This window comes from Canis lupus, chromosome 8 (genome assembly GCF_011100685.1).
Source record: "Canis lupus familiaris isolate Mischka breed German Shepherd chromosome 8, alternate assembly UU_Cfam_GSD_1.0, whole genome shotgun sequence".
Taxonomy (NCBI): domain Eukaryota; kingdom Metazoa; phylum Chordata; class Mammalia; order Carnivora; family Canidae; genus Canis; species Canis lupus.
Genome location: NC_049229.1, coordinates 46,498,181 through 46,523,344, shown reverse-complemented (window position 1 = coordinate 46,523,344; position 25,164 = coordinate 46,498,181). Strand labels below are relative to the sequence as shown.

Below are 25,164 nucleotides of genomic sequence, written 5' to 3'. Positions count from 1 at the left end.
TAAAGGTGTTCCTTCGTTTACCACCCAAGGTTGCTAGTGGCATGCACATAAAGTAGTATTTATTGAAGAACTGAAAAATGAGAGGCTACACGCATGCAGTACATGTATTTGTCATTGTTTTCAAAGGGAGAAGGTGTTAACTTTTGGGCTACAGATGAAAAAAACCTTTGACTTTCCTTCATTATATTGACGTTAGCATGCGTGCACATGTGCTTGTGCACATATATGCAATATTGCTGAGGAAAGGGCACACGGTTATCAGGTACTGGGAATTGGTATATCAAATAGAAAACTCCAGATGGCCAGAATTTTGTGCAATTCAGCAAAAATATGCTTTGTTGATACAGGAGGATACGTGCCTTGAATTGTGACTTGGTGGCTTGGACCTGCTTGGAGACCTCTTGTGACAACTGGTCCTTTGCTCTCCCAGAACTCGGGCTGAAGGAAGCAGGAAGGAGGGCTTGGTTTCCTTTCTCTTTTCTGTCCCATTTTCTTTCTCCTCTTTCTAATTCCTCTGTTTTTTTCTAATAACATCAGCCCCAATCACCCAGATTAAATGTAGTACATCAAAGAAAGAAAAAAACAAAGAAATGAAAAGAAAGGTCTGGACTTGTGTAGCACTTTGCAAATACTACTGTACTAACTTTTATTATCCAAATCTGTGAATATGCCTTATTCCCAGTACCACTTCCCACACTAATTCCATTGAGGGGAGTTGTTTTCTTTGTATACTTTTGTACCTTGTACAGGTGTCTTGCACTACAGTAGGAGTACACGAATGTTTGCTGAATAAATGAATGGGCTCACCATGTAGGAACAAAATTTATGTCTTGTGCCAATTCCTTAGTGCATCATGTCTCTTGTTCTTCATATTCTCTGAAAGGAGTCTTCTTCCTTTTACCCAGATCAGGTTAGAGGCAATTTTCTTTGACACTCCCTCTGGGAGCCGTCACTCTCTCCCACAGATTTGATTCTTCTCCACAAATCATCTAGGCTTTGAGTCTTGAGGTTGGATCCCTCTACTTCCAGACTCCTGATGGTTGCTTAGTCTCAGAGCAGGGGCAGGGGGAAGTCAGCAGGGTGCAGGGAGGAAGCCTAAAGGATTAATTGGTTCAAAATTATTACAGAGGCTGGTCCTATTGTTTACAGGCCATTAAAAACCATGATCATCTTCCCAGGCTGGGCAGACAGCAGCTAGCTGCTTTGATGCATGTCTTAGAGAGATAAGGAAAATTTATCCCTTGTTTTGACTTCAGGATTTCTTTTTGGTTTATTATTTGACTTACTATTCAACTTTCTCTCCAAATGTCCCTGGTCTCAGACAACTTTTTCAAGTTGTTGGCAGGGGAGGTTCAGATTAGAATCCTATAATTTTGGAGTTGAAAGAGACCCAGAGTAAGTGGCTTTCCCTAACCTACCCTCTGTCTCTTCCCACACCCCTAGTTTCCCCCCTATAGCAGAACAGTTCCTGGACACACCAGCTTTTTCAATAATTTGCACTTATCAATCCCTGAGCAGGGCAGACTTTTCTCATGACCTTCAGCAGATCCTCCCCCATCCAGGACCACATCTGCTCTGCTGAGATGACTTTCTAGAGCTCTCTCCCCACCCCAAATTCCCAGCTCCTCCCCTGAGCATCCCCAGAATACTGTATACATAGACAAATGGGCTATCTTACCTCTGCCATCTTCTGTGATAGGCACATCTAGGCTTCTCCCAGATGGGCTGGGCAGAGTCCTTGAGAGTCCTCACCCACATCCCAGACAACCTGTCTCTCCCCAGATCCTTCCTGAGGGCATTGGGATGTAGGTTGCCGCCACCCTGTAGTGGTCAGGTTTTTATTCAGGGATCCTGTGGAATTTTCTATGTCCTGGATCTGCAAAGAAGACTCACACTAAAGCCTAGGTACTGAAACTTACTTTTTAGCTGCTTGATTAAAGGGTTGCAATGTGCTTGGCAAGAGAGTTAACCAGCTTGGCAGATAGTGGACACTCACAAATTTGCTGAACAAATAAATGAATGGATGTAGGGATGAGACATGTCGGCCACTGCCCAGTCACTCCTTAGGGCTCTATGTATTCAATTCCAAATAAGTATTTACTGAGTGGCTGCTCTAGAGAAGTGGGTGCTAAGGGGTCAAAAAGATTTGTAAGACCCAGTTCTTGGTCATTGAGAGAGTATACCTAGAGGGGTGTGAGACTAATTATAGGACAAGGCAGGTAAGCCTACCTGGAAATCGAGATACAAGCTCTTGTTGGAGGAGCATGAGGGACAGTGGATTAATTCTGAATGAGGGGCTCAGGGGATCTTCGGAGGAGAGATGGTTTTAAAGGAATTCAATGAATAGGGAAGAGGAAGGAAGGCAGATTCAGATTGGTGAACAGCTCAGGCAAGTTTTGAGACATGAAGTTGTCCTCAGCTTGCCACAGACCAGTCCCCGCAGCCCCCATCCAAAGCCACATCTCTCATCAGTCCCGGTGGCTCCAAATCCATCTTAGACAACACCAAATAATCCCAGGAATTTTTTCCAGGCGTCTGACCCTGGGGCAAGGCTTGGGGCAGACATTCCTTTCCTCTAGACTTTGCTAGGTCCCTGTGTTGCTGGATTTTGCTCTTTGGAGGGTACATAGGACGCACTCAGAGATGTCCTGGGGTTGGTGAGGGTGGATAAGCTCCTAGCAGCAGATCCCTCGGTTTTTGTAAGACTTTTCTGTCTTCACTGCCTGGACGAGAGCCATCCCTTCTGAGGCTTTGCTCATGTTGTTCCTTCTCCTCAGCGACCTTCCTCCCATAGCTGTCCACATGCGTCCACCCTTCCCCAAAGTTCCAGCCTCCTCCTAGAAGGAAGCATACCTTTTCTGAGCTCCCAAAGCCTACTCCTGGCCGAGGGCAGGGCCAGAGAGTGGCCCCTACCAGAGAAAAGAAAGGAGCGTCCTACTCTCCTGGTTTTATTGCAAACAAGGATCCAGGGTCAATGTGATTTTAACACATTAAAAACTCATACCCAAACCCCCAATTTTTCATGTTCTCAAGCTGCTTAGTTACGTTCCAGGGAGAGAGAGGCAGCCAAGAAGGAGAATTCTTAATCTTGGGGAGAGGACTGAGTGCAGAAATGTCTTGGAAATGGAAGAGTCCCTTGGCTCCTTGCTATAGCAGCGCTACAGCCCATATATAACCGTGGGTGAGCTCCCCCTCTCCGCATCGCTTATCTCTGCCTCACATTCACAGACTCACCAGCCTGGAGTCTCTCTGGATGTTGGCCAAGCCAGTTGGGAATGCATAATAGCTGAGATATGGGATGGGGCGAGCCCGCCATGTCCTTGTATGCTGCCGTGAAGGTCCTCTTTCTCCCCTTCTTTCTCCCCTTCTAGCTTCTTCTCTGCACTGGGAGCTAATCTTTGTGGTCCCACTTCCCTAGTATTTGAAAGAAAGGAGAGCCAGACTCCCCGTCTGCAGGTAGCTGTGCTAGAAATCATGGACACCTCTTGGGGAATGGCGTGGGGGAGGTTTGGGTAAGCAGATTTAGACCAAATGGACTTTAGTTAGCTGTCATTTTGAAACCTCAACTAAAGGGTCTTATGAGCTTAAAACCTTCCCTATAACCCCTCCTGCCACCCCCACCCGCTGGGCTCACTTGGTTTTTATGACCAAGATTTTGTCCTTCTGTTTTGCTTTCTGGCAGAAATAGGGAGGAGGATAAGAAAGGCCTCTTGAAAGGATTCTAGCCTGATGAGAGCAAAGACTACTGGGAACTTTGATGAGATCTTGGTGGGAATCTGGAGCCTACCCTGGAGGTGTGGTGCTCTGCACCCAGGTGGTACAGAATCTTGCTGTAAGTGCTCCTGCTCTGGGAGAGCCTCTATTTTGGGTGCACAGCTGGGTGTCCCTTGAATCCCTGAGTGTTGATAGAATACAGTACAGTTGTGAAAGCTATAGCTTCCTTTTTGAAGATGTCTTGGGCACTGACAGAATGGATAGTTTCCATTCCATAGACAAATAAGAGTTACCAAGGGTTTTTCTGGTATATTCTTTTCTTCCAGTGCCTTTAATTCAACACTATTCTGGGCAATGGTCTGTTTCCCCTAGGTGAGTGGTATAGTATTGATGCATGGGATTGTAAAAAAGTCAGATGCCTCTGTTGTTTTACATTTTCAAATTGAGTGTGTGTGTGTGTGTGTGTGTGTGTGTGTGTGTGTGAAAGAGAGAGAGAGAGAGAGAGAGAGCGACCAAGCATGAGAGAGTGAGAAAAGCATTTACTCCAGAGCTACAGGTGTGAGAGTGGGGTTAGGTGATGGGTTGGTTATGGGATAAGATGCTGGTGATATTCATTTCTAGGATGGATAGTTTGATTTTCGTGAACCTTATCATTTTTTGGTTTGATTTCATGTTAATATTCATCCGTGTATTAGTCTGCTCAGGTTACTGCGATACAGTACCACAAACTGAGTATCTTAAGCAACAGAAATTTATTGCTTCACAGTTCTGAAGGCCAGAAGTCCAAGATCAAGCTGTTGGCAGGTCTTTCTGAGGGCTATGAGGGAGGGCTCTCCTAGCTTCTGGTGCTTTGCTGGCAATCTTTGGTGTCCCTTGGCTTTTAGAAGCATCACCTCAATCTCTGCCTTCATCTTCACATGGTGTTCTCTCTGTGTGCATGCCTCTGTGTCCAAATTTTCTTTTTTTATAAGAACATCAGACATATTGGATTAGAGCCCATCCTAATTACCTCATCTTAACTAATTACATCTGCAGTGACCATATTTCCAACTAAGATCACATTGTGAGACATGAAACACTGGGGGCTGGGAATTCAACATATACATTTTGAGGGAGATAGTTCAACTCATAACACTCCCCTTCCTTCTTTTAAATAAGCTGTGTGTGTGGTTTCTTTCCCTCTTTTTTGAAAAAGATCTCTGTATAATAAAGTCAAAAATTACAGCAGAGTAAATCAGAAGATAGTAAATCTAAGCCTCCCTCCCATCCCTATTCCTCATCCTTAGACCCTAGTTCTCCAACACAGAGCCAACTACTGTTATCATTTTGATTTTTTCCTCTATCTTTCTGGAGATGTCTATGAGCATAAATTTATATCTATTCTTCCTCCCCTGCCTTCCAATAGTTGTATTCCAAGTGCCCTGTTCTGCAACTTGCCTTTTAAATTTAATAATACATCTTGAGATTATTCCATATCAATAGCAGTATGTCTGTCCCATTTTTAACAGATGCATAGTATTTCTATGCGTGGATTTATCTTATTTTAGTTTAAGATTTATTTATTCATTTGATAATTTTTTTTTAATTTTTATTTATTTATGATAGTCACACAGAGAGAGAGAGAGGCATAGACACAGGCAGAGGGAGAAGCAGGCTCCATGCACCGGGAGCCCGACGTGGGATTCGATCCCGGGTCTCCAGGATCGCGCCCTGGGCCAAAGGCAGGCGCCAAACCGCTGCGCCACCCAGGGTTCCCTATTTATTCATTTGAGAGAGAGAGAGCATGTGAGCATGTACAAGTGGGGTGGGGGTGCAGAAGTAAAGCATCTTCGAGCAGACTCCCTGCTGATCATGGAGCCTGGGGGTGGGGGGTGGGTGGTTCTGTGTAGTGCTTGATCCCAGGACCCATGAGATCATGACCTGAGCTGAAACCAAGAGTGGAATGCTCAACTGACTGAGCCACCCAGGCGCCCCACCATGATTCATTTGACTTCTCCTCTTTTGATGGACAGTTAGGGGATTTCCAATTTTTGCTGAATGAAAAATTTTTATATATGTTTCTCTACCCATCATCTATCCATCTCCTTAAAGTTTTTAAATAGTGTATAAATTGAGTACATATAAGAAATATTTATTAAGTTCCTATCAACAAATATTTGATATTTTATTATATTGATGTATCCATATTTACTCAGCCCAATGGCTTATTCTAAGTCAGTAATGAAAATTCTCACATGAAGATCTCTAATTTTGATTACTCCTGTTTGATTATTCTTTAGCCTAGATTTCTTTTCTTTTCTTTTTTTTTTTTTAAAGATTTTATTTATTTATTCGAGAGAGAGAGAGAGAGAGAGGCAGAGACACAGGCAGAGGGAGGAGCAGGCTCCATGCTGGGAGCCTGATGTGGGACTTGATCCCAGGTCTCCAGGATCTCCAGGATCAGGCCCTGGGCTGAAGGCAGGAGCTAAACCGCTGGGCTACCCGGGCTGCCCCAGCCTAGGTTTCTAAAAATAGGTTGAATAATCTGGAGATTGTTAAGGTCCTGAGTCCTTATTGCAAAATTGTGTTCCAGAATGTATCGATTGATATTTTTGCCAGCAGAGTGCCCATCTTGCCCTAGTAGTATATTACTAAAACAAACAAAAAACTTCTGCTAATTTGGTAAGTGGAATATGGTGTTTCATTGATTTAAGTTTTTATTTACCTATAAGCTATTCTTATTTTCTGTTTTGTGGCTTGTGGCCTTTGGCCTTTAATCTATTAACATCTTAATGCTTTTTATATTTGTTTATATGTGCACTTTATATATTAAAGATATTTGTTTATTATATCTGTTTTATGTTTGGCAAATGTTTTCAACAGTTTGTGGTTTGACTTTTGAAAAGTTCTTTTTAAACCAACATTATTGTGGTAAAATTTACATACAATCAAGTGCACTCATTTTTAAGTATATAGTTCTATGAGTTTTGAAAAATGTATAGACTCATGAAACCACAACCACAATAGAGTATTTCTGTTATTCCCTAAAAGTTCCGTGTGTCTCTCTGCAGCTCACTCCATTTCTGGTCCCAGGCAACCATTGATCTACTTTTTGTCACTCATAGATTAGTTTTGCTGGTTCTAAACTTTTCATATAAATAGAATCATATGATATATGCTTTTTTTTTTTGATTTATGCTTTTTTAAAAGAAGATTTATTTATTTATTCATGAGAGACACACAGAGAGAAAGGCAGAGACACAGGCAGAGGGAGAAGCAGGCTCCCTGCAGGGAGCCCTGAGCCGAAGGCAGAAGCTCAACTGCTGAACCACCCAGGTGTCCTTGATATATGCTTTTTAAAAAACATTTATCCATGTTATTGTATATGGTAGTAGTTCCTTTTTATTGCTGAGAATATGCCATTATATGAATATGACACAATTTTTATCCATTCACCAGTTGATGGACATTTGGGTTTCTTCCAGTTTTTGGTTATTATGAATGAAGCTGCTATAAGCATCTGTGTGTATGTCTTTTTGTGGATGTATTTTTCCCCCCATTTCTCTTGAGTAGATGCTCAGAAATGAAACTGCTCAGTCATATGGCAAGCACATGTATTTTTTTGTTTTAAGTAACTGCCAAACTCTTCCCAAAGTGGTTGTACCATTTTATATTTCCATCAGCAACGTATGAACATTTTGGTAGCTACATATCTTTACCAGCATTTGATATTATTAATCTTTTTAATTTTAGCCATTTTAGTGGGTCTGAGTGGTATCTCCTTGTAGTTTTAATGTGCATTTTCCTGATGACTAATGATGCTCTAATGATACTGAACATATTTTCACGTGCTTCTTCTGTGTTTGTGAAAAGTGTGTTCAAATTTTTGCCCAGTTGAAAAAAGAATTGCCTTCTTATTACTGAGTTGCTTTCTATACTCTGGATATAGGTCTTTTGTCATATATATGTTCCATGAGCCCTCAGTTGCCTATTCATGTTCTTAACAGTGTTTTGTTTTTAAATTGTGATAAAATATATATAAAAGTTGCCATTTTACTTATGTTAAATGTACAATTCAGTGGCATTAATTACATTTACCTGTTGTACAACCGTTAGTCCTATTTTTAGCGGTGTCTTTTGAGGAGCAGCAATTTTTTTTTTTTTGAGGAGCAGCAATTTTTAATTTTGATAAAGGTCTAAGTTATTTTTTTTCCCTTTTTTTGTGGTTCTTGCTTTTTGTATCCTCAGTCTTTGCCTACATCAGGGCCATGAAGATTTTTCCTTATATTTTCTTTTGGAAGTTTTATAATTTTAGCTTTTGCTTTAATTCTATGGTCCATTTGGGGTTTTCATGTGTGTGTATGTGGATATGTATTATATGAGGTAAAGTCTGAGGTTTATTTATTTATTTTTAATATTGCTATTCAGATAAAATAAGTACAAGTAAACATAAGTAGATATTAACTATAACAGTTGAACTTTGAGCAACATTGGGTTTGAACTGTGCAGGTCCACTTACATGTGGAATTTTTTGGGATAAATATATGTACAGTATTATACATGTATTTTGTCTTCTTTATGATTTTATTAATAACATTTTCTTTTCTTTAGCTTACTTTGTTTTAAGAATATAGTACGTAATACATATACAAAACAATTTTATCAGTAAGACTTCCTTCAGGTCAGTAACAGGCTAATAGTAGTCAGCATACCAACTCCTGCATTGTTCAAGAGTCAACTGTGTTCCCTTTGTTACTCTCTGATTTATCCCATTGCTATTTAGCTTAGAAATTTCATCCCCCTATCATGTGGATATTCACCTATATAGTCTACTGGATTCTTCTTTTTTTCCCCCCTCAGTTCTTCGATTCACAGAGTATGTTTGGGTTTAAGAGTTGAGAGACTAATTTGATTTCCTTTTCCCTCCCCTCCCCCAGCTAAGTGAATAATACTGGGAAGGGGAGTTCTTAGTGGGGACATAAAGAGGGAAGAGGGTAGAGCTTTTGGGAGATGGGGGCCACTTGAATTTGGAGAGGATTCTGGGGAGGAGCATTTGTGGGAGACAAGCCAAGGAGGCTGGCCAAGCCAGTTCCCGGGGGACCCCTGGACTCTGTGCACTGGTCAGGGGTAGAGTGGTCATGAGCCACTTTAGCATCATATAGGCTGGTTCTGCCTGGGGAGAACCAGAGGCGTGACAACTGAAAGTGAGTGCTGGCCATTTCTAGCTTTAAGCAGGGACAAACTGTGACGGAGAGGATGGGATGGGGTCAGGAGTAGGGAATGGCCAGTTCTTGATCTTAGAAAGAGTGAAGCTGGAAGGAGGAATTAAAGATTGACCTTGAGGTTCATGTTGAGGTGCTGGCTAGAACTTCTGTACTTGACCAGGAAGTAAGAAAGCAGGAGAACCTGGTTTCAGAGGGATAAAAAGAAACTTATAGAGAAAACTTGTGACTTTCCTTGAGAGTATGATTAGAATAGTTCCTTATATTTTGTACATGTTAAAGTTTCCAGAGTGCTTTTACATACTATTTCTTCTTTGTTTTCTCTCTCTCTCTCTTTTTTTTTCTTTTATGGCTGGTGTGATAGGCAGGGCAGATATTATCCCACTTTCTGTCTTATGGATGAGAAAGGTGAAGCTCAGTTCAGTTAGGAGGCTCATCTCAGTTCTATTCTCTGAATTAATAGGCACTTGTGATGTGGGGAGGGAGAAGCCTGGAGAAGATTTTGATCTTGGCTTTGCCTTACTTGCTGTGTGAATGTGGTCAGCCTGCGCCCACTTTCAGTACCTCAGCTCTCTTATATGTTAAATGGGCTTGGTAATATCTGTACTCTTAGCCTCACACAATGGGGAAGGCCAAATAAAATAACCTAAGTGAGAGAGTGCTGACAAATATAAAGCAGGATGCAAATAATACTTCTTAAAATTATAATTTCATCAAACCGGGGGGTGAGAATTGGATGGTCCCAGGATGGGGAGATGGGGAGACCTGGGGTCATGCCAACTCCATAGGCTGAGCTGCTGAAGAGGAGTACAGAGGCAGGGGTTGTCTCTGGTGGAGTGGGGGAGGGGCAGGGGGGTTAGGGTCTCTGAGACATGGGAAAGATGCCCATCCAACCTCTAAGGCTGGAAGTCTTTAAGGTCGAAGTGGGAAAGTCTGAGGGCTCACATGTACTGGGAAAAAGTCTGTATTTAGATTCAGGGGCCTTGAGTTTGAATGTGACTTTCACCATGTCCAAAACCTGGGGTGAGACACTTAATCTCTTTGAATCTCAGTTTCCTTATCTTTGAAATGTCGCATTATACACCCTGGAAATATGGAACTGCTTAGAAGTTCAAACTCACTATGCCTCTGTGCCTTTGTCAAACTCCTCCTTCAAGCTGAGTTGGCTTTGAGGAAGGGACAAGAGCCAAGGAATGCGGGTGGTCTCTAGAAACTGAAAAAGATGAAGAAACAGGTTTTCTCCACAAAGCCTCCAGAAGGAACCAGTCCTGCTGACACCTTGACATTAGCTTAGTGAAACTGATTTTGGACTTCTGATCTCCAGAACAATAAGATGAATTTGTCATGTCTTAAGCCACTAAGTTTGTGGAATTTGTTATAGTAGCAATAGGAAACGAATGCAATGTGCTGAGGATGCATTCATGTTATTGCATGTATGGGTGCATTCTATTGTATGGATACATCACAACTTGCTTGTTCATTTACCAATTGATGAACATTTTGGGCTATTTCCAAGTTGTGGCTATTATGAATAAAGCTGCTCTGAACATTTATGTATACAGGTCTTTATGTGGACATATGTTTTCATTTCTCTTGGGCAAATGCCTAGGAGTAGAATTGCTAGGTCATAAGTGTATATTTAACTTTGTAAGAAACTGCCAAACTGCTTTCCAAAGTGGGTGTACCGTTTAGCATTTCCACTAGCAGTGCATGAGAGTTCCAGTCATTCTATATCCTTGCCAGTGCTTGGCATTGTCAGTCTTTTTAATTTTAGTCATCATAATAGATGTTTAGTGGTATCTCATTGTGATTTTAATTGCATTTTCCTGATGACTAATGATGTTGAACCTTTTTTCACAGGCGTTTTGGCCCATCTGTATTACTTCTTTTGTGAAATGTCTGTTCAGTGCTTTTAGCCATTAAAAAAAATTGGGTCATTTGTCTTCTTATTATTGAGTTTTAAGAGTTCTTTATATATTCTGACTACACATCCTTTATCAGATATATGTTTTGCAAATATTTTCTCCTGGTCCGTGGCTTGTGTTTTTATTTTCATGTTAGTGCCTTTCCAAGAGCAGACATTTTAAATTTTAATCAAGTGCAATATATCAATTTTTGGTTTAATGGTTTGAGCTCTCTGTATCCTACCTAAGAACATGTTGCTTAACCTAAGTTCATAAAGATTTTCTTTCAGTTGTTCTTATAGAAGTTTTGTAGTTTTAGTTCTACATTTAGCTGTATGATCCATTTTGAGTTAACTTTTTTATAGGGTGTGAGGTAAGGGTTAAGGTTTTTAAAATTAAAAAAATTTTTTTTTCCTTTTTTTTGTAATGTCTTTGACTGGTTGTGGTACCAGGGTAATGCTGGCCTCACAAAATGAATTAGCATTGTGCTAGGTGCTGCAGGAATAAAAAGGGTAAGATCTAGCCCCTGCGGGAATCACACACGTACACACACCCCCAGTAGGATAAAGGCAGAGTTTGATGAGCTCCAGAAGAGAAGTACAGATGAACTGCTGTTGGCATTCAAAGAAAGAAGAGGCACGGGAAGCCTTAGAAAGGTTTCCTGAAGGCGAGGACTTTAGTAGGGCTGCAACATTGCCTGACTCTGGGGGTACCATTCAAATGCTGGTCTATTGAATGGGGCTCCCTTCAGAGCACAGGGAATAGAACACGGATGGCACTCACCTAGAGTTGTATGACATAGTGACCCTGCTAAAATAAGTCTAGCAGCTAAGAGACTACCAGCTGGTGGAGGGGGGGAGTGGGGGGAGGGGGGAAGTGAGGGACAGGGAATGATGTTCTGGGTTAGAAGGGCTTCTATTAAACTCGTACTTGTTTTATACAAGCATGCCTTTGTCTCCCCAACTTTTAACTTAAACTCCTACTGATCTATATCCTCCTCACATTGAATGTGGTGCCGGAGGGCCAGAGAGGAAGGTGGGAAGGAAGGGGGCCAGGCCTCAGGGAGCCGCCCCTCCCCCACCTGTGCTTGGCCCCCTGAACACATGATCTCATCAATCTTCCCACCAACTCTACACCTGCAGCTTCCATCTTGCCACTTCTGCAGATTAAAAAATGAGACTCGTAAAGGTGAAATGCCTTGCCCAGGGTCAGCCTCGGGAGCCGTGGGGCCAAGGTTGCTGGCCAGCCTGCTGGGGCCCCAGCAACATTCTCCCCTCTGCTCTGGGAAAACGTAATTTCTGAGGAAAGCAGCACCCAGAGAGGAATGGGAGCCAGGGGAAGGACGGGACTAGATATCTGTGAGTGGGTTAGCTCTGATTTAGCAAAAACACTCTCGGCGCTGTGGGCTGGGCTGTGGCTGACCGGCTGCGTGGTCAGGGTTTGCAAAGCTTCCAAAGATCCTTTTGCTAGAAGGGCTTTAAAAGCTGCAAGCTCTCAGCAGTTTCTATCAGCTGGGATTTTTTCCCCTCCAGATTGAATCATGTCAGGGTTTTACTGGCTTATATGTTCCCAGAACGACCCCACCTCTCCCTCACCTGGGCGGCACCCGCTTTGTCACTCACCCCATTTCCTATCGCCACATGGCTCTGGAAAGAATAAGAATTCTTCCCCGGAGCTGAGTTTTGACCGCCAACCTCCCCTCTTCACTCTCTCAGACCCCCCTGATTTCTCCAGGAAGTGGAGAGTGGAGGACATCATGGAGGAAGAAACACTGGGACCTCACTGAGATCCCAGATTTGGGGGTTTGTTCCCCTTCCTGGTCTCCTATTTTGAACCATTTTCAAAAGAGCCCCTGAAAACAAGGATACCCTGGAGAAGCTCATGCTGTGCGTGTGCCTGTCCTGGAGGAAAGTTCTCGTGTGCCCCCCCCACCCCCACCCCCACCCCGCTCCTATTGGTTCCAGTCCCCGGGATACTCCGCATACCCTTGTACTCAGACCCCTCTCAGGCCTTCTTGCCTGCATGCCTCTCGGTATTTGGCGACTTGTCCTTTGTTTGGTCACCATGGGCCCTGCCTCTGCCAACTCAGAAGCAAACAGAGATAGGGCCAGGCCCTGGCTGCCTAGCCTTGTGGACAGCATTATACAGTGCTCTGCATTAGCAGAAAAAATATCCATCGTCACCTGCATTCTAGAAGTGCCTCCCCCCACACCGCCTGGGAGTTCCCTTCTCCTGCCTGGAAGGCCTCGATGCCCGGCCAGCGCTGCCCACCAGGCCAGCAGTGCTCCAGGAATCCTCAAGTGCAGCTCGGGTGGCTCTCTGTGACTTCGTGGGAAGTGTTCTGGGTTGGTTCTCCTTGCCTCCACCTCCTTTGGGGACTTACTTTGCCCAGGATGATGCCCGCAAGCCCCTCCCAGCTACCACCACACCAGCCCTGCCTCCTGGCCCTGCCAGAAAATGCTTAGCACATTAGCAGGTTTAACTGCCACAGTTGTAGTCATTTAGAAGGCTGCAGAGGCGCAGAGATTTTGTTCTGGAATTCTTTCCAGCTGCTTGCTATTTTGACAACACTGGGTGGCACCGTTACCAGGAACCTGGCCTGCCTGGGAGATAGAAGTGGTCAGGGGCCTGGGGGTGGAGGTGAGGAGGAGGAGGCGGCCAGGAGGGTGGTGGGGACAGTGAGAAAAGAGGGTGGAGGGCGCCAGTCTCTCTTCTCCCTGGCCGGCCTCCCTTTTTGCCTTCTGGAGCTTTCTTGGAACAGATCTTGGATACTCGAAACTTCTTTCCAATCACCTCAGTGCGGGGGCTTCTACTTGTGGAAGAGGCAAGAGGATTCAAGACCCCCAGAAAAGAAAGCAAGCCCACCAGACATCTTCCTGGACTCGGAAGACCTTGCCACAGGAGTTGCCTGCTCTTAGTGACTGAGCACTCCGAGGCAAGTGGCCACCTCTCTAGAACTTACCATCCTCATCTGCAGAATGGGAATTCTGTGGTCCACCCCCTACCTCAACACGAAGTTAGGGGACGGACAAGAGGCTATGCCTGTGAAGTGTTTTGTAAACTGTAAAGTGACAAACATTTGCGTACCTGTGCCCTGGAGGATTACATTTAGTTGATCTTTGAGTTCCTCAGTGATGTCTGGTTTGTTGGTTAGAAAAGTAAACATGATGACTTTCTGGAAGTTTCTGATTTTCCACATTGGTGATCCATGTGGCAAAGACAAGTAAGGCTGTGGGTGTATCGGATTGTTAGGGTGGCTGTAACAAAGTACAGACTGCGTGGTTTAAATAATAGGAATGTATTGCTTCTGTGCTGGAGACTAGAAGTCAGAATCAAGGTGCTTGCAGGGCTGCTGCTGCTGCTGCTTCTTTTTTAAAAAAAATATTTATTTATTTATTTATTTATTTATTTATTTATTTATTTATTTATTTATTTATTTATTCATGAGAGACACACACAGAGGGAGGCAGAGACAGAGGCAGAGGGAGAATCAGGCTCCCTCCAGGGAGCCTGATGTGGGACTTGATCCCAGGACTCTGGGATCACCACCTGAGCCAAAGGCAGACGCTCAACCACTGAGCGTCCCAGGTGCCCCGGGTTGCTTCTTTCTGAGGGCTATGGGAGCAGGGGCGGGGGGGTGCGATTTGTGCTGAGCCTCTTCTTTGCCTTTGGTGGTTTGCTGGCAGTTTCCAGAGTTCCCTGGCTTTTAGAAGTGTCGCCCCCTGTCCTACCTTATCTTCACATGGTGTTCTCCCTGGATACATACCTCTGGGTCCAAATTTTCCCTTCCCGTCAGGACACCAGTCAAATTCAATGAGGGCCCACCTGAACAACCTCACTGTGATGAATCCCGTGTGCAGAGGTCCTCTTTTCAAATACGGTGGGGAGGGCTCTTCTGAGCCCAGGAGCCAGCTCCAGGGCAAGGAAGGCCAAGGTGGTAGGCCATGCCTTGCTGGGAAAAGAGTTCTTCTGATGCACATGTAGGTGGTTGCTGGGTGAGAGATCCCATTTTCTACCACCGTTCCTGGATTTGCAGGGTGGGTGGAGATCTTTGTTCCTAGAGGTAATTTTTTTTCCTCTTCTTTTTTTAAAAAAATATTTATTTAAAGGTTTTATTTATTTATTCATGAGAGACAGAGGCAGAAGCAGGCTCCATGCAGGGAGCCCAATGCGGGACTCGATCCCAGGTCTCCAGGATCAGGCCCTGGGCTGCAGGCGGCTCTAAACTACAGAGACGCCCAGGCTGCCCTGTTTTTTTTCCCTTCTGAGTAGCTCCTGTGAAGCAGAGTTGCTCCATGTGTGTTTTAGGCTCCAACGTAGTACACATTCTTACTCTTCATACCTCCTTCCCTTTCATGGTCCTCTCTTCCAGCCACTCACCCCATATATGCATGACCCACCTCCTTTAACAATTCTGAAATGTGGGGACACAGCTGCTGATACAAGACCCCCCTGGGGTGAATATGGTTCACCTTCTCTTCATCTTCCTTCCTCCCTTGCCATCCTTTGTGTCCTATACCACGGTCTCCTCCAGACCGTGTCCCTGGTGGGAAGTGCACCCCTCTTCATCCTGGGTGCTTGCATGTCACCAAACGTGTTCTGAGGTGGTGGGATCCACACCGAGTGTGTTCCTGGACCACAGCATTGGCGCTGGTCACAAGGAGCACGGGGAGGCCTTGGCAGCCCTGCCTTCTTTGGTGGAGGCTTCACTGCTGTCATTTGGCATCATTCACATCCTCCCCAGGACGAGCTGCAATTTAGGAAGGGGCTGGTGTGGAAGAAGGCATTTAGAAGAGCCGTCCCCCAAATAATAAGGAGCCTACTGAATCTTCCTGCGCAGCAGGCTCAATGCTGGGTGCCTTCCACTCTTCTTGCTTGTTCCTCCCACTAATCCGAAGAAGCAGGTAATCATTTGCATTATCCTCATTTTCTAGATGGACAGTTGAGGTTTTGAAAGGAAATAAAGAAAATGTAAATGCTCCAAGTCACTCAGCTAGTGAGGGACTTCACACCCTCTCTGGAACCTTAAATTCTTTTCTCTCCTCTTGGGGTGCCTCTGAGGGTAGAGGGAGCTTGCTTGGGTCAGCATTACTTGGATGGTGGAGGGGCACGTCAGGCTCCTGCTGTCCACTGAACCAGAAGAGAGTGGAATGGCGCTGGGCATCCACATCCCCAAGGAGCGTGCCCCACCATGACTCCTGCACACTCCCCACTTCCCCAGTGCCTTCTCCCCTGGTTCCCCGCCAGGCTGACAACCTGCCTCGTCCCCCACATGGGGCTCTGAAACATGGGGCAGCCTGCCTTTACACAGCCTCCCCATGCTCTCCTTTTCTCCCTGGTATAGAGAGCCCCAAAAGCTCCAGGGGAGGTGGTGCAACTGGGTTGCATGTGGGTTGGGAGAGGGTGGCTCGTGCGGGCCGCGTTGACCTGTGGCTTCTTACCTGTGGATCCCAGGTCTGTCCCTGCAGTGCTCTGCCCAAGGTCCTTGTAGGAGGAAGCAGGACTGGTGTCAGGCAGTGGCCAGGGCCATGCTGGGCAGGACTGAGCCCTGTTGGGTGATGATGTTCAGTTCAAGTTCCCTGAACCGACTGAAAGGGAGTCAGTATTTCCAAGTGAAATCTTAGCGTGAGCCCAGTGGAATATGGGGCCTCTGTCTAGAGCCACACTTCCTTTCTCCCTACTTTGTCTTCCTCTGCACACATTCTGTCTACCTCATGCTCTTCACTTTCCTCTACATTTCAGTAACTTAAGATTAAAAAGCTGAAGGGAGAAGTTCTGTGGTCCTGTTTATGGCAGCAATGGCTTGATCACCTATTAGCTTTAAGTCCGATCTCCTGGAGCCCTGGCTGAGATATGTAAGCACATCTTGCAAGGTGTAGTCTTCACAGCCTCTTAGGAGCCATAGGATATCAGGGTGAGAATGTCGGCCCCACGAAGGCTGGAACCCGCTATATGGCTGCTATCTAGAAGGGTGTCTGGCATGTAGTAGGTACTCTGTGAACATTTTCTTTCTTTCTTTCTTTCTTTCTTTCTTTCTTTCTTTCTTTCTTTCTTTCTTTCTTTCTTTCTTTCTTTCTTTCTTCTTTCTCTTTCTTTCTTTTCTTAAGATTTTATTTATTTATTCATGAGAGACACACAGAGAGAGGCAGAAAACACAGGCAGAGGGAGAAGCAGGCTCCTTGCGGGGAGCCTGATATGGGACTCGATCCCAGGACCCCAGGATCACACCCTGAGCCAAAGGCAGATGCTCAACCACTGAGCCACCCAGGTGCCCCTCGGGGAACATTTCTTGATGGAATTAATATTGGAGCTGAAAGGCAGTGCTAAGTTAAGCTTGTCCAGAAGGACCAGGGGAGCAAACAGAGGCTCAGAGAGGGGAGATCACTTTCCTGAGTTTGCATAGCAAGTAGGTGCTGTAGCTGGGGCTAGAACTTAAATCAACAGGATTATTCCTGAGCTCCCAAGAGTATTAAAATTTAAGTCATGGCTTTTGAAATGTTCATCCTATAAGCTCAGAGACCTCTGGCTGGTTTCCTGGTGGGAGAAGTTATTCAGACCCTTCTCTCTTTCTGGGTCCAAGATCTCAGGGATCTGGACAGAATCAACAAGCCATCCCCCCTGCCCCCCATCCCCCCTCAGGATAGACAGCATCCCTGAAAATGCTAGCTTGGATTTTTAGACTGACAGTCTACATGCTCCCTCATCCTAAGAGTAAATGGTGAACTATTTTCATACACTCTTAAAATTTTAATTTGGAAAACTTCTGTCCTTGGAATGCAAAATTCACCCAGCATTTTATATCCTGCAGGCTGAGCCAGTTACTAGAACCTTCTTGTCAGTCCTGCTTGTGAGCTCCGCTTGTGGAAAAGGACCAGGGGATTTGACCAGTGTAGTGACTTACTCTTTGAATCAAAATGTCTTGTTGGTTTAAAAACGTTCACTTAGTTCAGGTTTCTTCTTTCTTTCCCTCCTTCCCTCCCCTCCCACCTTCATAAAGTGGGGCGTTTTGACGCCATAGTGGGGGGCGGGGATGAAAAGTGAAAATGATCAACATGAGCATCAATCAGATGGTCCTAAATTTCTCCTCACTTGCGCAACCTCCAGTGTTGACCTTTACTCCATTTCTGACCTCTCCGCTTCAGGACCCTCTATCCAACTTCGGTCCTTCCCCCTTCCCAGACTTTACCCCATGCCTAACCCCCACCAGGATCCCTAACCCCATGTCTGAGCTTATCTTTTCCCCTCGCTGAGGTTAGGGTGGAGTGACCTCAGGAAGGGAAGGAGAAGTTTCTGTTTCTCATGTTACCTTGTACTTTTTTAAAGGCTGAAAGTGTAGTGTTTTTTTTTTTTGTTTTTTTTTTTTGTTGTTGTTTTTTTTTTGAGGCATTGCCAAAAGGCCGTTGGGTCTAAACTAGGCCATTCAAAAGGGCAGTATCGGGGGCACCTGGGTGGCTCAGTGTTTTGAGTGTTTGCCTTTGGCTCAGGTTGTGATCCTGGGGTCCTGGGATTGAGTCCCAAATTGGGCTCCTTGCAGGGAGCCGTCTTTGCTCCTCTCTCTGTCTTTCATTAATCAATAAAATCTTAAAAAAAAAAACAACAAGGTATCTAAGTTATACTGGGGTCAAGTTCATTTACCTTTTCTAACCTGTCAATAACAATAATAATGGTAATGATAATGAAGTATTTATCGAGGCTCTGCTACCTTAGTAAGCACAGCCTAGGCACTTCCCCTAGTGCTTGTCAAATCCTCCTAACAATCCTAGGAGACGCATAGTCTTTATTTTATTGATGAGAAAGCAGGGATAAATAACATAAGGAGCTTGCCCAAGGGCATGCAGCAAGGAAGGAAGACAATTACAGAATTACTAAGTGACACACACTCATTAACTTTGTATCCTGAGTAGGTGGAGTGTTGGCTTCAGGGTCCTGCTTGGACATTTCAGTGTGGTGTGATGGTGGCTTCCGCAATGCCCAAGGTCAGAGAAAACTCACCCCCTAGCCCAACCCTGTAGGTAGGCAAGCCCTCCAGGCCCACAGGACAGACCAGAATTAAACCGGGACAGTTTCCCAAAGGTGCAGAGCATCCTGTGGAATGGTGTAGATGTGAGATTTGATGCTGAATTTCTCCTTGCTCTTGCTGCATTTCAACAAACATTTAAGCATTGGGCAGTTATGGGAATGAAAGAGAGACCAGTCTACTCCATGTCTTTTTTAGAGCTTTCCATGGTCACAGCTTAGAGACCGAGACAGTTAACTCTGTGATAAGGTCCACAGCAAAGCTCTAAGGGAGAGGGGACAGTGAGCAGAGGACTTGGGGAAGAGTGACACACAAAATCATACCACATTTCAGGAGTCGTTTGGTGGTGCTTCTATCACAGGTTTTGCACACTTCCAGAATAGCGTCAGTTGCAAGAATAGGCTCTCTTGTTTTCCAGGAGAAAAATTATTACAGTGTAAAATGTTTTTCCAAAGTTTGCAGGACTGGACTTTGTTAAGTCCTTTAAAGCCCTTTGGCTGACGTAGGGCAAGCCACAGTAGTAGATGTGGAGAGATGAGCAAAAGATCAGGACTGGCTCATGTCATTGCCCTGTCCCACCACCCAGCACAGGATGGAGGGAACGTTCATTGACAGAACTAAACAAATGAGTAGAATCAAGGTTCTGAGAGTTTCAAAGAATACATGGCCAACCAATACCATCAAATGTTGGCCAAGCAGCGGATGACCAAGAAGTGGCCTTTGGATTTGTTAGGAAAAGGAGGAAATTAGTATGAAACAGTGGCTTCTGAGGAAGGATGGCTAATGGTTTCTTTTCTTTTCTTTTTTTTTTTTTAAAGATTTATTTGAGAGAGATCGACAGAGAGGAGAGAGAGAGAGAGAGAGAGAGAGAGAGAGAGATAGATAGAGAGAGCGAGAGAGAGAGAGAGTGCAGGGGTTAGGGAGGCAGAGGCCAAGGGAGAGAGAGAATCCTAAGCTGTGTGGAGCCCAGCACAGCCCAGTGAGGACCCTGAGATCATGACCTGAGCTGAAATCAAGAGTCAGATGCTTCGCGGACTGAGCTGCCCAGGTGCCCCTGGTTAATGGCTTCTAAAGGGAATGGACAGATGAGAATATTATATCTTTGAGGAGCTTTTCAGGAAATTCAAGGAATGAGGTTGGATCGTTGCTAGAAGGGCCCTTTGACAATTGATGGCATTCTCGTGCAGTCCCTAGTTAGTGTGTGGAGAAGGTGAAAGAAGGGGGGCCTTTGAGGGAAGGAGAGCTGACTGGGTCCACGAGAGGCAGAGCGCGTGGGACTGTGGTTCAGGAGGAGGAGGGCTCCCCTTGAAAGAGGAGAGAGACCTTTGCTTAGAAACTAGAGATGTGCTTGAAAAATAAACCATCGATTTTCCACACCCTTGCTTTTTACCAGGACACACAAAGATGACCCTGCGTGCCCCTGGCAGGCGGCTTCTGCTCCTTTGCTTGGAGAGTTCCGGCTTCATCTCTGTTTTAGAAGCGGCAGGCTCTCTCCTTCCTCAGTGATGGCCCGTGGAGATGGCCTTCCATCAGTGCGGCCCCACGCCAGGGCCTTGAGTCCAGAAGCGTGCGGTTGGTGAGGGCATGTGTGAGAGTGTGCACGTGTGAGTGTGTGCATTTTGCATCTGAGGAAACTGAGTCTCGGAGGGGAAAGTGACTCTTTGTGATTTTCCTCAGTTGCTGGCTCCATGGCTTACCTGTGGCAGAGATGGAGCACACAGTCCTTGACTAAACCACAGAAGCAGCTAGTTATAGCAGAGATAGGAGCTCAGATATTCAGATTATTTTTTTTGGTCACTGTCTTTTCCAGGATACCACTCAGGGTTCTGTGTGTTTTACACGGACGTCCCTGGACATGGGTTCTGTTGGTGTGGTGGAAAGGAATTTCTGTGACTGGAACTGGACTCACTGAGTAGACTCAGACCTGGCTGGCTACCTTTGAGGACGGCCTGGGGGGTCACACCGTGGCTTTGGCACTGTCTCATGACCTCCACTTCCTTTACTCTCTGTTTCCTTATTGAAAAAAAAAATACAGCTTCCCAACCCCTGCCCCCAATACTCTACCAATTCCTGTGAAAGAAGGCCTTGTGCTTAAATAATCAAGTGAAAAGAAAAAAAAAAAATCCCATCCTCATAGAAAATGTGAAAGGGTACCGGCTCCGGGCAGCTTTTAGCCTTTATTTAAATTAGGGATTTTGTGGATTGTTGCTTTGTTGTTGTTTTTATGGGATTGTATCCAGTATCCCAACTTTCATGTAATGCCTTGACTTCACTATCGCTTCTCCTAGGATAATTATAGGTTGGCATAATGTACCTATTGTTCTGTTCCACAAGGCAGCATTGTCATAGAATGATGGGATGGGTTGGGTGGGGGGGGGGTGCAGTGTGGATCTGGAAGGAGGATCTTTGTGTTTGTATGAGTGTGTGCGTCCTGGACGGCTGTGCTGCATCTTAAATTATTTCTCTTGTTTTTTTTCTTTGGGTCCCTACTCACCTAGGCACTAATCCCCTAGTTGTTCATCCCTTGTGTTCCTTCCCATATTCCCAGTTTGGGCTTCCGTGTACACTTACCTCCTGGAGGATCACACAGTGCTGGGCACAGTCCGAAGACTTCAACTATGGCTGCTGAGCTGAGGCGAGGAAGAAAGTGTTTAGCATTCTTTCAGGGAAGTTACTTGCCCGAGTAGGACAGGCTCCAGGGCTCGTGGCATTGCAGATGACCTCAGAGGTCATTCAGGCCGGCCCTTATCACTGGACATGTTTGTGTTTCTCATTTGAGTTGTTCAGAGCCCTTTGCACTACAAAGCTCATGATACTTTTTGGGGACATATTGGATACCGTAGACATTCATTCAAGTGTTCAACAGAGGCTCATTGTGTGCTCGCCGTGAGGCTTAGGTCCTGGACTAGGTGGTGGGTGTATGGTAATGAGAGAAAAAAGGCACCAGCCCTGCCCTTGTGGCACTTACACTCCAGGTGCCCACCTCTGCAAGGTGTTGTAGACCTGCTTGGCCCTTATGGAATCCAGAGCTATAGCCAGAAATTAGAACTAGAAGTTCATGGCCCATGTGGTAACCATTGCCAGGTGACACATTTTTTTTTAAAGATTTTATTTATTTATTTGTGAGAGACAGAGAGAGTACGAGTGGGGGCAAGGAGCAGAGGAAGATGGAGAAGCAGGCTCCCCATGGAGTAGGGAGCCCGAGGCAGGGCCTGATCCCAGGACCCTGGGGCCATGATCTGAGCCAAAGGCAGATGCAACCATCAGCCACCCAGGCACCCAATTTTTTTTTTTTTTTTAAAGTGAGATCTCTCAGACTGAGATCTCCCCTAGAAACTTTTATGGCAGTACTTATCTTGCATTTCTCTCCTTCCTTCCTTGCTCCTCCTCTCACCTTCTGCCCTGGACTGGTAGCTCTGTGTAGACATGTATTTGAATCCAGCCGTAAGCAGGTTTTTGACCAAGCACCATTGGCATCCGAATGGGAGCTACCTGTGTTACCATGAGACTTGGAAACCATGGCCTTCACAGTTCACCCTGAAAGTGGCAAAGGCAGACTTTAGTGAAGCCAAGGGACACAAGGGCCACTGGGCTGGGGTTCTGGGACCATACGCTTAGAAGGAGAGAATTTTTCTATCTTTGGAAGGAACCTGCCTAAGTTTGGCTGCCTGGAAAGGAAAATGTTATACAAAAAATGTTATATTCTTAATCTAACACTCAAACTTAACTGGGATTCCTGATTTTACCTGGTGACCTTGCCATGTGGGGCAGATGGAAAGGTGGGCAGTGGGCAGGGACCCTGCACCTCCATGGGGATGATGATGGCAGGATGAGGTCACTGGAGCACTGAGGTCCTGAAGAATAATGTGACAGTTGTGGCTGACCAGGTGATCAAACTGAGACAGGTCAAGAGATGGGAGATGGAAGATCCTGGCCATTTGTGGTCTTTGGAGAAATCACCACGGAGGCCTAGCCCTCACATGAGCCAAGAGAAAAGGATGGTCTGTAGCTTTGCTCCTCACCAGTTGTATCTGAAAGTACATTCTGCAAAATAAACAAATGCATTCCCTTTGTATATATTTTAAAAGAATCCAGATTCTTTCCTCCTGTAAGTTAAAACAAACACCCGGGGCTGAAAATACACATAGTCAGGGACAATCAAAAGGGTGTCTCAGTCTTGGGCTGCTTGGGTGCATGTGCCTCGAGGTGTGTGTGGTGCCATGAAAGACTGAGGGGTCAGCATCCTTGCTCTCACTCCCAGGAGCTGATTCTGAACATTAATATCCGCATGAGTCTCCCAAGGCCTAGTGTCTGAACATGGGCGGCCCCTTGAAGATCAGCTAATCTGACATCCAGGAACTCACACAACTTCTGAGCTGTGAGGGGTCTCCGTTTACAGATGAGGAAACCGAAGCCCAGAAAACTTAGTGGCGGGCTTCAGGCACAAAGCAGGACAGAGAATCCAGGTTGTATACAGTTTACAACGGCTATACCCTTATCGGTCTGGTTGCCTCTCTCAAAGATAAACCTGTTGAGGGTAGAGATAACGTGTCAGTCTTGTGTAGTGTTCCAGGGGCTGATGACAGTCCTGCACACCCAGCTGTTCCTGTTAGCAGCAGGTGAGGGAGCATTTGCTTCCTGGTACTCAACATTCGTTGGTGCTTCTTTTGCTCCTCCATGGGAGTCTCTTTTCCATGGCTCATCCCACACTTGTATTTCCTGGGCTCTGGGACCAGGTCACCTGGAAGACGGGTGCCTGGCAGGGATGGTATCCACCATGAAGGATGACTCCTGAGGAAGCTAGTACTTCTCCCCACTCAGCAACTACCCTTCTTTTACGCCTGTGGGAATATTTCTGTGTGCAGCTCTGTTTTCTCCCACTCTTCTATGCTTTCATTTCCTGGCTGTAAGGATAGACAAGATGCAGAGCCCTCCCATTTTGTGTTTCATACCTCACGTTTGGGGTGACATGCCCAGCGTGAACAGGTCTTGGCCAGTTGCCACTCAGCTGAGTGCTGCTTTCTTGGTCTGACCCAGGAAAAAGAGGGATTCTTTTGCTCAGAACTTTGTGACGACTTCACAAAGGGGAATATGCTTCACAGGGAACACTGCGTAGTTTCTGAAGCAAGCTGTTGCCTAGACTGTGAGCATGCATGACCACAATCAATAGTCCACAGTGTGGTTTCATGTGAATCACCAACCAGCTCCCTGAAGTCGTGGCTGAGGCCTCCAGCGGGGTGGTCCAAGGACGAGGCCTTGTCTTGGCTCTGAGCTCCATTGTCATCATCTTTCTGTTTTGTTTTTTTTTTTTCTCCCCTCCATCCTTTGAGCCACCTGGTGCCTCTCCTTGGCTACCTCATACCCCAATCCCCTCACTTCCTTGTTTCAAGGCAAGAGCCTCATAGATGCATTTGTGGACACTGTCAATGATTACCCCTAGTCTAGGTGCCAAAATGGTGCCTGCCTTCTCTGTAGTCCTTTCTGTGGCTGGCATCCAGATCCAAGTAGATGCTGGGGACAGAGGAGAGGCTGTCTCCTCAGGCCAGGTTTTCTGAGGTGGCTGCCTGTGAATTCAGGAATGGTTTCTCCTGGTGCTGTGCTGTTGGTGGGATTGTGACTCAGGAAAGAAGAGAACAACTGTGGGATGAGTGCTGCCCAGAGACCAAAGCCACACAGAAGTCCATCTGTGGCTATTTTCTTTCCCATATTATCAAATGGTCCCCTGACTGCAGCAGCTCGAGGTTTTAGTGTGTGTGTTGTGCCTGTGTGTAGGCAGGCTCAGTGGGCAAATCCATAACCACCTGCTTGTCTGTCCATCCACTCAACCATCCCCTGGCTTTTCCATTGATGGATCAACGGATCCATCTCTCCACCCATCCTTTCATGCATCCATTTATAAGAGAATGAGAAATTTATGTACTTCAAGGGGCCAGGCAGGTAAAGTAAATGAAGAAAATGCCCGAGACAAGAGGGAGTGGTCGGGACTGGGGTGAGCTGTAGGCTCACTGAGCCGCCATCTACAACAGTCCCTGCTGGACCCCCTCTCAGGGGCGATCGGTGGCACCTGATGACCACAGTGACTCATCTTTCTATCAAAAGCATTTGGGTAACATCTGAGCAGCCCAGAGGTGTTGGGATGGGGAGGGACAGGTTCTTCTTCAGCCTCGTGCAGAATTTGTTGGTAAAATCAGGCTCCGGAATGTGCAGGGCTTTTTAAGGTTGCAAATGGCAAGACACCCAACTCAAATGGCTGGAGCACACAGCGAGGAAGAAGATATGGGCTCATCTAGCTGGGAGTTCAGCAGTGCAGCTGCTTCACGTGGGCCTG

The 25,164-nt window shown here is 45.7% G+C and overlaps 1 protein-coding gene and 2 long non-coding RNA genes across 7 annotated transcripts in view; 1 reads left to right on the top strand and 2 right to left on the bottom strand.

Annotated features, from left to right (window-relative positions):
- DPF3 (double PHD fingers 3) overlaps window positions 1–25,164 on the top strand; it is a 259,890-nt gene that overhangs the window by 54,771 nt on the left and 179,955 nt on the right. The gene's annotated exons all lie outside the window — the stretch shown is intronic.
- LOC111097099 lies at window positions 286–21,761 on the bottom strand. The gene is made up of 4 exons (XR_005363509.1): window positions 21,408–21,761; window positions 2,230–2,837; window positions 1,679–1,876; window positions 286–1,095 (listed from the first exon to the last, which is right to left on the bottom strand). It is a non-coding gene; the product is annotated as an uncharacterized LOC111097099 (long non-coding RNA).
- LOC111097098 lies at window positions 22,068–23,886 on the bottom strand. Of its 2 annotated transcripts, none has more exons than XR_005363508.1 (3): window positions 23,789–23,886; window positions 22,583–22,880; window positions 22,068–22,373 (listed from the first exon to the last, which is right to left on the bottom strand). It is a non-coding gene; the product is annotated as an uncharacterized LOC111097098 (long non-coding RNA). The 2 variants fall into 2 exon arrangements; XR_005363507.1 differs by having other exon boundaries at window positions 23,201–23,876.